This window comes from Sinocyclocheilus rhinocerous, unplaced genomic scaffold (genome assembly GCF_001515625.1).
Source record: "Sinocyclocheilus rhinocerous isolate Xijiao unplaced genomic scaffold, SAMN03320098_v1.1 scaffold20, whole genome shotgun sequence".
In the NCBI taxonomy this organism is placed as follows: Eukaryota; Metazoa; Chordata; class Actinopteri; order Cypriniformes; family Cyprinidae; genus Sinocyclocheilus; species Sinocyclocheilus rhinocerous.
In genome coordinates this window covers 716,794-727,151 of record NW_015640468.1, presented here as the reverse complement: position 1 = coordinate 727,151, position 10,358 = coordinate 716,794, and positions in this window count along the sequence as shown.

The window sequence follows — 10,358 nt, the reverse complement described above, 5'->3', positions numbered from 1 at the left end:
ATTTTAAGAGTGTCTAAATTGACCAAATACTTTTTGGGGCCACTGACACATACACACTCCAGAAAACCCAGTTATGGTCTGTAACAGGCTATTATTGGACTCTTTGGCGCTCTAAAACAGGCAGAGGTTACTCTTTTGGAGCACTTTAGACAGATCCTCATGTTTACGTCTGCCTGCTGTTAGTGTGCACTGACAAACTGCCCTTTAACGATGCCACATGGGCTCAAAGCCAATGTCAAAGCCATGTGTGTCTCTCATAATGCACACAAATAACAAGCAGCCTGGTTGCTGTGGGAAAATATTTGCACTGGCTCCTTTCTTTACACCTTTCTTTACACATATCGCACTAACTCGCAGACCACCAGTCAGTATTAGCATTAGAGCTTGGGGTCACTAGAAGCCAGAGTTAACAAACTGAAGAAATGTCCCCAGAAATGCTGATTTGAAGTCAGGGAAGGAAAAATGAAAGGTCTCCATAAACACACACACACACACACACACACACACACACTAATAGCCAAGCAGCTGACCTCCATCTTCTAAACGCTGGCAGCTGCAGTACACCCATCAACACACACACAGACCTTTGTAAGGCTTTTTTGTTTGATTATAAACAGATTATTTCTTAGCTGGGAGTGTGAGGAGTTTCACTAAATAATGTGTACAGTGTCCAGACTTGGGCACTTTGGGATACTTAAAAACCAAACAAACCTCTTTTTGTGATACGCTTTGGTTTAAAGCATTATATTTGATCATATAATTACAAAATACATACTTTCTAAGTGTGTTTAAGCTTCTGAAATCTTTTGAGATCTGCTGTACACAGCCACACAAAAGTTTGAAGTTAGTAAGGTTTGTTAATGTTTTGACAAAAGCCTCTTATTCTCACCAAGGTTGCATTTTTCATTTGATCAAAAAGAGTAATGATGTGAAATATTACTAATATGTGAAATAAATGTTTTCTATTTTAATATACTGATTTGCTGCTCAATAAACATTTCTAAATGTTATCAATGTCGAATACAGTTGTGCTGCTTAATTTTTTTTGTGGAAACCAATGATACATTCTTTTTTAGGATTCTTTGAATGATAGAAAAGAACGGTTCTTACTTGAAACAGAAATCTTTTGTACATTTTCTTAATTGTCACTTTTGATCAATTTATTGTGTTCATGCTCAATAAAATAATTTCTTTAAAAAATCTTACTGACCCTAAACTTTTGAATGCCACTGTATGTGTAAAAGTGAAATGTGTATGTGAAAAAGGCTTGATAAACATACTAGCCTATATTGTGTTAATGAATACATACAAAAGGTTTTCTGTTAGGCTTAGGTGTGTGTAGTTTTAGGGGACTGAAAAAATAACCAAGGTAATTGAAAGGTCCGAAGCATCAGCAAACAACATAATTTCCAATTGATCATCCTTTGTGCATTAGTTTCTGTGTGGATTTGCGTGCTACTCTGTGCTTTATGTCCTGTAATCCAAGTAAGCATTTAATGGTCCATGACAAGGCCTGGTGGTCTCAAAAAATCAAACGACAGAGGGAAGGAGACAAAGAATGTGATAAAAAGACTTTACTGATGGATGTAAACGATTCCCTGTGACAGGTGAGTGAAAGAAGAACTGACTCGAGCTCTTAAAGAAGCTCTCAGGAAACAACAAGAACAGACTTGCTGAAACTCGCAGCCTCTGCTTCTGCTTCACCTTGCTCTTCACCTTGCTCAGAGGTTGCCCTTTCATTGACACATCAACTTTGTATAGTATTTTTCTGCTTATTAGAAATAAAAACAGCAACATGTGAGATGATTGTTAACCAGGTGATTAAAAACATTGATTGAGCTCAAACTGAAATATCTGATGTTTGATTGCAGAGTTTGTACAGGTCTGAGCACAGTGTCGTTGAGATCTCTTCTGAAACTCTAGATGATATGTGAGATTACTGAGGTTTTAGGAAAAAAAATCTAAGAAAAGCAAGAGACTTCAGTAAAAATCTCCAGTTGCACCGTATTTAACGTCATTGCTGCTTAAGAGAAATAATTGAGATCTTATTTGTGTGTTTATTATCATTATTATTAAAAATGAGAGTCCAAACAGCTGATAAAAAACATCACAATAATCCACAAGTAATCCACACGACTCCAGTCCATCAGTTAACATCTTTTGAAGTGAAAAGCTGCTTGTTTGTAAAAAAAAAAAAAAAGATAAAAAATCTGTCATTAAGGCATTTTAACTTTAAACCATCACGTCAGGCCAAAATATGAGTCCATATTCCATAATAACACTTCCTCCTTGTCCTCTCACATCAAAATCAACAGACATGTGTTTAGAACTAATTTTGCATATTTCTCTCCTGATTCAGACAACATGAATTTTCACTGAAGAAAACAATATTATGGAAAAACATACAAACACACAAGATGTTAATTGATGGACTGGAGTCATGTGATTTACTTGTGGATTATTGTGATGTTTTTAACAGCTGTTTAGACTCTCATTTTTCCATTGGTGAGCAAGTGATGTAATGCTACATTTCTCCAAATCTGTTCAGATGAAGAAACGAACTCGTCTACATCTCGGTTGGTCTGAGGGTGAGTAAATTGCACATTTACATTTTTGGGTGAACTATTCCTTTAAGTGTATGAGCTTCTTTACCTTTTTATGCTCACATTTGGTCATACGGGCACTCTTCGCTTGTGTTTTAACTGCACTCAGACCTTCATGATGGGTTTATATTAGAACTCAGAAGAGAGGCAGATGTGCAGACGATTACAGGATATCTCCCCCCCTTCTCTCTCTCTGAGATGTTATTTTCCTGCATCTTAAGATGGAAGGTGTTTCCTGTGGTAGTTCTGTCTGTTGCTGATTAGGCATCATACATCTCCCTTCTGAAAGAAAGGCTAAAGAGCAGGAGAGAGTCAGACAGGGAGGGGGAGTCTGCTGGACAAGGTCAAGCCCCGCAACCACTCCTCTCCCCGATCACGATGCCTTTCCGTTCATATCATAACCACAGAAACACACACACACACACACACATAAAAAGAAAGAACAGCATTTATCTGAAAAAATAATCTGTAGCATTCATTTGTCAATCAATTAAATGCATCCTTACTAAATAAAAGTATTAATTTCTTTAAAACATTAATTTTTTTATTTATATTTTTTGCTGAACCCAGACTTTTGAGCGGTATTGTACAGTATAATAGATCAGATCAGACCAGACAGTTCCTTTGATATAATTTTTGGACTGTTATTCAGCTTTACTACAGGTATGGGGGTTTTACACACACACACACACACACAAACACACACGTCTGGTTTGCTATCCTTGTGGGGACTCTCCATGTGCGTAATGGTTTTTCTACTGTACAGACCATATATTCTATTGCCCTACGCCAACCCTACCCCTAAACCTACCCCTTACAGGAAACTTTGTGCATTTTAGATTTTCAAAAAACTTAATTCTGTGTGATTTATTAGCTTGTTTACCCGTGGGGACCTCAATTTAGGTCCCCACCGTGACACGAGTCCCCATGAGTCTGTGTGTATTCAGGTTTAAGTCCCCACCAGAATAGAAAAACAGGTACACACACACACATACTATTACATCTGGGAAGAGTTGTAATAGTGAGAAACAAGAAGCGAGTGAATTGAAGTCGATGAAGAAGATGACTTAAATATACAGTCATATTGTTCCAAACCTGTATAACTTTCTTTTTTTCTGTGGAACATTAAAGAAAATGTTTTAGGAAAATTCTTAGTGTTTTGTGTCCATACAATGAATGTAACCAAAACTGTTTGGTTACCAAGATTCTTCTTTTTGTGTTTTACAGAAAAAAGAAAGTCATAAATGTAGTGTGTTTGAGCCCCGGACATTATCAGGAAGACTATTCCAGAGTTTAGGAGTCTCCCTCCTTTAGTGGACTTAGATATCCTAGGTACTACTAAAATCCAGAGTTTTGTGACCTTAAAGAGCGTGATGGATTATAGGGCACAAGAAGATCAGTTAAATATACAGGAGCTAAACCATTTAGTGCCTTATAGGTCAGTAGCAATATTTTGAAATCAATACGGAACTTAATAGGCAACCAGTGTAGAGATGATAAAATTGGAGTAATATGATCATATTTTTTTGACCTGGTAAAAACTCTAGCAAATGCATTTTGGACTAACTGTAGCTTGTTTATTGAAGATGCAGGACAACCAGCTAGTAGTGCATTACAGTAATCTAGTCGAGAGGTCATGAATGCATGCTTTTCTGCATCAGAAACAGATAACATGTTCCGTAGCTTAGTCTTTACTATCTTTACTATGATAGCACAGCAGTATAATCCCAAACTTTTGCTGTGTTCCTTCATTTCAGTGACGACTGCTTCCCCAATCTCCTCGAGTTCAATGTGGGATTCGTAAAGCGGTTGTCCTTGAAAGATGGGTCAATGCCCAGTTTGTTTGGACCAGCTTACTCCTCCGAATCACAACCTGTATGTGTCGAATGAATACAGAATGACTGTCGTTCTTATTACTTGGAGTCATGATAAAGAATGGCGCAATACGTTGGTTTACAAACTGCAGTGCTTTATCAGTACTCTTTGTCTGTGTTTGGCTAACGCGTATAACATTATTGTTTGGGTCTTTGCTACCAAGCTGTGGGTCCGGTTCACTAACATAAGTGTAAAACAACTTTTTCCCCTCTGATTCTTTATTTTTAGAACAGAGTGGGGCACTATCTTTATTATAATAGAATATAAAGATGCAAGCAATGGTGATGGCCGCTTCGTTTCTGACATGCGCTGTATGCATTGAGAAATAAAATGTACATGCATATTATAAGCAGAAGCGGACAAAGTACACAACTCCATTACTTAAGTGAAAGTACAGATACTGCTGGTCAAACATTACTCCATTACAAGTAAAAGTTGTAAAGACAGATTTTTACTTAAGTAAAAGTACAGAAGTACTTGCTTTTAAAAGTACTTAAGTACCAAAAGTAAATTTCCTTATTTATGTCAATGCGCTGTTTTATTATTGTTATATAGAGGGAGAGCTGGAGGGCAGATTGGGCTCAACTTTGTCACAGTGTTCAGTTTGGTGTACGGCACAATGCTTGCAGCTTATGGGGTCATCACAACATCCCCAACACACACACACACACACACAGATCTGAATTCTTTTCTGTTGTATTTGACCCCTCACCTGTATTGTAATTTGTAACAGGAGGTCAGAAAATGTGGTCCCAAAGACAAGCCCCAACACACCTGCTAACTCTCTGTTGCTCTCCTTCTGACTGACTTAACCTTAGGGTGTGTGTGTGTGTATGTGTGTAGAAATTGGGATCTTATCTATGAACAATCAGCTTGTAACACTCCAAAGAGAAAGGAAAACTTGAAATCGCATCATATGACCCCTTTAATGTTAATAGCTTCCAGTCAAACTCTTATTGCACCATTTGTAAACCAGATATATTGGGAATGGGAAGAACCCTTGTTGCTCCCTCTCCAGTATCGTTCATCCCTTCTGTCCGTGGTCATAACTTAACCCTTGACTTCCTTTTGGAGGAGAACCATTTACACTTAAATGTACACATACGCTCCAATACTCTCCTATTACACAGTTCATACACCCTAATTATAGGAAATACACACTCAAAAGCACACTAACTGCATACTTGTATTACAATTCCACTACAAATTACTCCTGGAAGTCTTAAAGTGCCCAGTTGAGCCCTGCAGGCATGCTTGAGATTATGAAAACACTACAAAGGCTCTAGTATAATCCCGATCAATATTAACTTCCTTTTACGCTAAGAAATGCCTTTCAATGAATATACACAAAATTAACACACATACGTGTGAATATAATGTAAGACATTTTCCAATAATATTTTTTTTAAAACTTCATATACATAGCAACTGCATATACATGCACTAAGACCACTCAGAACACCCTAGCAACTGCATAACAATGCACTAAAACCAGCCAGAACATGCAGCAACCCCACAGCAACACACTAAAAAAACACCCAGAGCACCCCAGCAATATGCAATTGCATAGCAATGAACCAAACCTCCCACAACACTAAAAAACACCCAGAACACCCTAGCAACTGCATAGCAACACACTAGAAACCACCCACAACACTAAAAACACCCAGAACACCCTAGCAACTGCATGTCAACACACTAGAAACCTCCCACAACACTAAAAACACCCAGAACACCCTAGCAACTGCATGTCAACACACTAGAAACCTCCCACAACACTAAAAACACCCAGAACACCCTAGCAACTGCATGTCAACACACTAGAAACCTCCCACAACACTAAAAACACCCAGAACACCCTAGCAACTGCATAGCAACACACTAGAAACCTCCCACAACACTAAAAACACCCAGAACACCCTAGCAACTGCATAGCAACACACTAGAAACCTCCCACAACACTAAAAACACCCAGAACACCCTAGCAACTGCATAGCAACACACTAGAAACCTCCCACAACACTAAAAACACCCAGAACACCCTAGCAACTGCATAGCAACACACTAGAAACCACCCACAACACTAAAAACCACCCAGAACACCCTAGCAACTGTATAGCAACGCACTAGAAACCACCCACAACACTAAAAACCACAGAGAACACCCTAGCAACTGTATAGCAACGCACTAGAAACCACCCACAACACTAAAAACCACAGAGAACACCCTAGCAACTGTATAGCAACGCACTAGAAACCACCCACAACACTAAAAACCACAGAGAACACCCTAGCAACTGTATAGCAATGCACTAGAAACCACCCACAACACTAAAAACACCCTGAACACCCTAGCAACTGGATAAAAACACACTACAACACACACAGAACTTCCTAACAACAATAGCAATGCACTTAAAAACACCCACAACACTACAACCATCCAGAACACCCTAGCAACTGCATAGCAACACAGTACAAACCACCCACAACACAAAAAAACACTCAGAGCACCCTAGCAACTTCATAGCAACAGACAAAAAAAAAAATTATGACACTAAAAACTATCCAGAACACCCCCGCAACACATTAAAGACCTTATCAGACCTTAACATTATCAGAAGACCTTAGCAAATGCAACATTTTGTACATGAAAATGTATATATACATACTAACAGGGAAAATGTGCAATGTAAGTACTTTTAAAAGTAAGTACTTCTGTACTTTTACTTAAGTAAAAATCTGTCTTTACAACTTTTACTTGTAATGGAGTAATATTTGACCAGCGATATCTGTACTTTCACTCAAGTAATGGAGTTGAGTACTTTGTCCGCCTCTGGCAATGACTAAACAATGTTTAACATTTATAATATTATATGTTTAATTTATGTCTGTTATCAGATTTTTCTCCTTTTTTGTCCTTAACATCCTAATCTGTGTGTTTTTATCTCTGTAGATGACGTGTGGGCCTCTCTGATGACATCCCAGAACTGGCTCACTGCCATAGCAACATCTGTGCAAACCTGAACTGCACAAAACCTGACATCTAACTCGTTTTTACACACACACCCACACACACACACACAAACACACACGGTTGTGTAAATTATCTTGCCATGGTTTTGCCCTGCTCATAGTTTAGGCTGCAGGCTGAAGTGTGTGATGGGATTTTTCCTCTGGGGAAAAGAGTAAGTGATCCTCTAACTGGCAGAGATGAAACCCTCTAGTATCACATAACACACAAATGTGTGAGTGTGTATTTGTGTAAGTGTGTGCTTGTGTGAATGCATGTAGTACAATTCATTTTGTTAATCTCTAATGGCCCTCCACTGATTGACATCAAAGACAATTTTTTCTGCTGATTGCAATTTGGGCATTGTGTGGTTTGTGTCTCAATATGGTCATATGTGATTAGACAATCTGTGTGTGTGATGAAATCTTATGCGCAATTGACCTCAAAGCAGTCAAATATGCACACACTGGACCCGCATGCTCAATCAAGGTTTTCAGTGGCATGTGCCTATAATTAGTGGGAAAAAAAGAGTATCAGGTTTTATAGACAATCTGATTATAACGGAAGGAAAGAGTGTACGAGAGGCAGAGCACACCTGTGGACACATCTTGAATCACCATAAAATTATGAAGCTAAATGACTGACCGGATCAGCACATCTGCCAAAAAAATATTATTATGAGAATATGGGAAGGATGCTAGCAGGAAACACCTTCACCTTTTCACCATTAAACCTTGCACTGCTCTAAAGTGCTCATATGCACACAGACATTTGTTTTTATATTATAGTGGAAACTAGCTTCTATTCCCATTAGCTTCTATTGTTTTAATATTCAGCAGCTCATACTGTGGCTGTTCCAGACAGCAAGCAGCTTCGATGTCTGTCATTACTGATTTGGAACACTCTCCATTAAATATAATTATTTAATGTATGAAATATGTGTGTGTGAGTGTGTGTATATACTGTATATATATATATGTATAATTACTATTCAACCTCTGTTGTGTTTAAATGTGCTTTATAAATATGATTTTACTTTAAAATATAGCACTCTGGACTCATTATTTAATGAATGTAATGTAATGTAATTAAAAGCAAATGTAATAATAAATATGCATTGAACAAAATACTACATATATGTATGTATATACTGTAAAGTTCTCGTCACAGAATCTATAAAACATAGCAAGTTGAGCAACACACATACTGTACATGTGCATTGATAATCAGAATAAATTAAACTCTGATACTATGCAAAAAACAGGAACTGTGAACAATGTATCATGACTGTCTTTGGGAATCTCACCTGTTCATTTAGATGCTAATATCCCTTACTGTAAAGCAACCCATATCAAATGCACAACACACCTTCCCCAAAACACACAATCACAGGATGTTTCATTGATTCATGGGCCATTTATTAAACAAAAACATCTTTAAGAAGAGGAGCCAGTTTGGATGAGACACTTTGGCTGCATGTCAATAACAGCAGTCAGATTTAGTGCATCTGCATTTAGTGCACAGCGTATTTCCTATTCTCACAGGCCACTGTATTAATACATATGCAGACACACTCAAGAGCTTCTCTGTACGTGTCACAGCCCACTCAGTATCCGCTCTGCCTTCCCAACAATGCCACTGTGATGACCTTTGACCCCGGTGGGTCTGAGTGGGGCACAATTTGTGCCACACTGGTAAAAGTTCTAAAAAAGGAAAAGGATACAGGGTTTTTTTTGGGGGGGGGGGAATAGAACTTCTACACTTTCACTGCACCCTGACAAACATCCCATCCTATATTACGGATGTTCACTCTGAATCAGAAAGCAGTACTTTTTTTTTTTTTTGGAAGACAAAAGGCGAATGGAAAAAGGATTAATGTAAGTCTGGGAAAACCCCTTTAACATAATACTGCTTTAAATGAAGGAACATGTAGAACCATAATCAAAATGATAAACATAAAACTTCAACATTAAACTATACTATATTATATGATTGTTTTTACATTACACACACACACACACACACACACACACACACGTGTTTATGAAAAAAAAGTCTCTTATGCTCACCATGGCTGCTTTAATTTGATCAAGAACTGTTTTCTATTGTAATATATTTTAAAGTATATTATAAATATTATTTGTTGCTGATTGCTGCTCATAAATAATTTCAGATTTTTATCATGTTTATTTAAAACAGTTGTGCTGCTTATTATTATTATTTTTTTTTCAGAAATCTTTGATGAACAGAAATATAAAAAATAATAGCATATAAAAAGAACAGCATTTATTTTAAATATAATTTTTTGTAACATTATGAATTTGTAACATTATCTTTTTAATATATATATATATATATACTACCGGTCAAGTCAAAAGTTTGGGATCAGAATAAAAAATTTTTACAGGAGTTTTGGAGTTTTTTATCTCATCAAGGCTGCATTTATTTGATCAAAAACACAGGAACAAATTTAATATTGTGAAATATTATTATGATGTAAAATTAAAATCTAATTTATTCCTGTGATGCAAAGCTGGATTTTCAGCATCATTACTCCAGTCTTCAGTGTCACATGATCCTTCAGAAATCATTCTAATATGCTGTTTTATTATCAGTGCTGGAAACTGTTGTGCTGCTTAATATTTTTTTGGAACCTGTGATACTTTTTTCAGGATTCTTTGATGAATAAAAAGTTAAAAAGAAGAGCATTTATTTAAAATAGAAATCTTCCCCCCTCCCCATCCATCCTGAATAATATCCATTCTGGGGCATAATACATAAATGCATTTTATAATTTAAAATAAAAATATAAATTTAATTTTATAAGATTAATGTTTTAAATATTTTTGAACATACAAGTTAAAAAT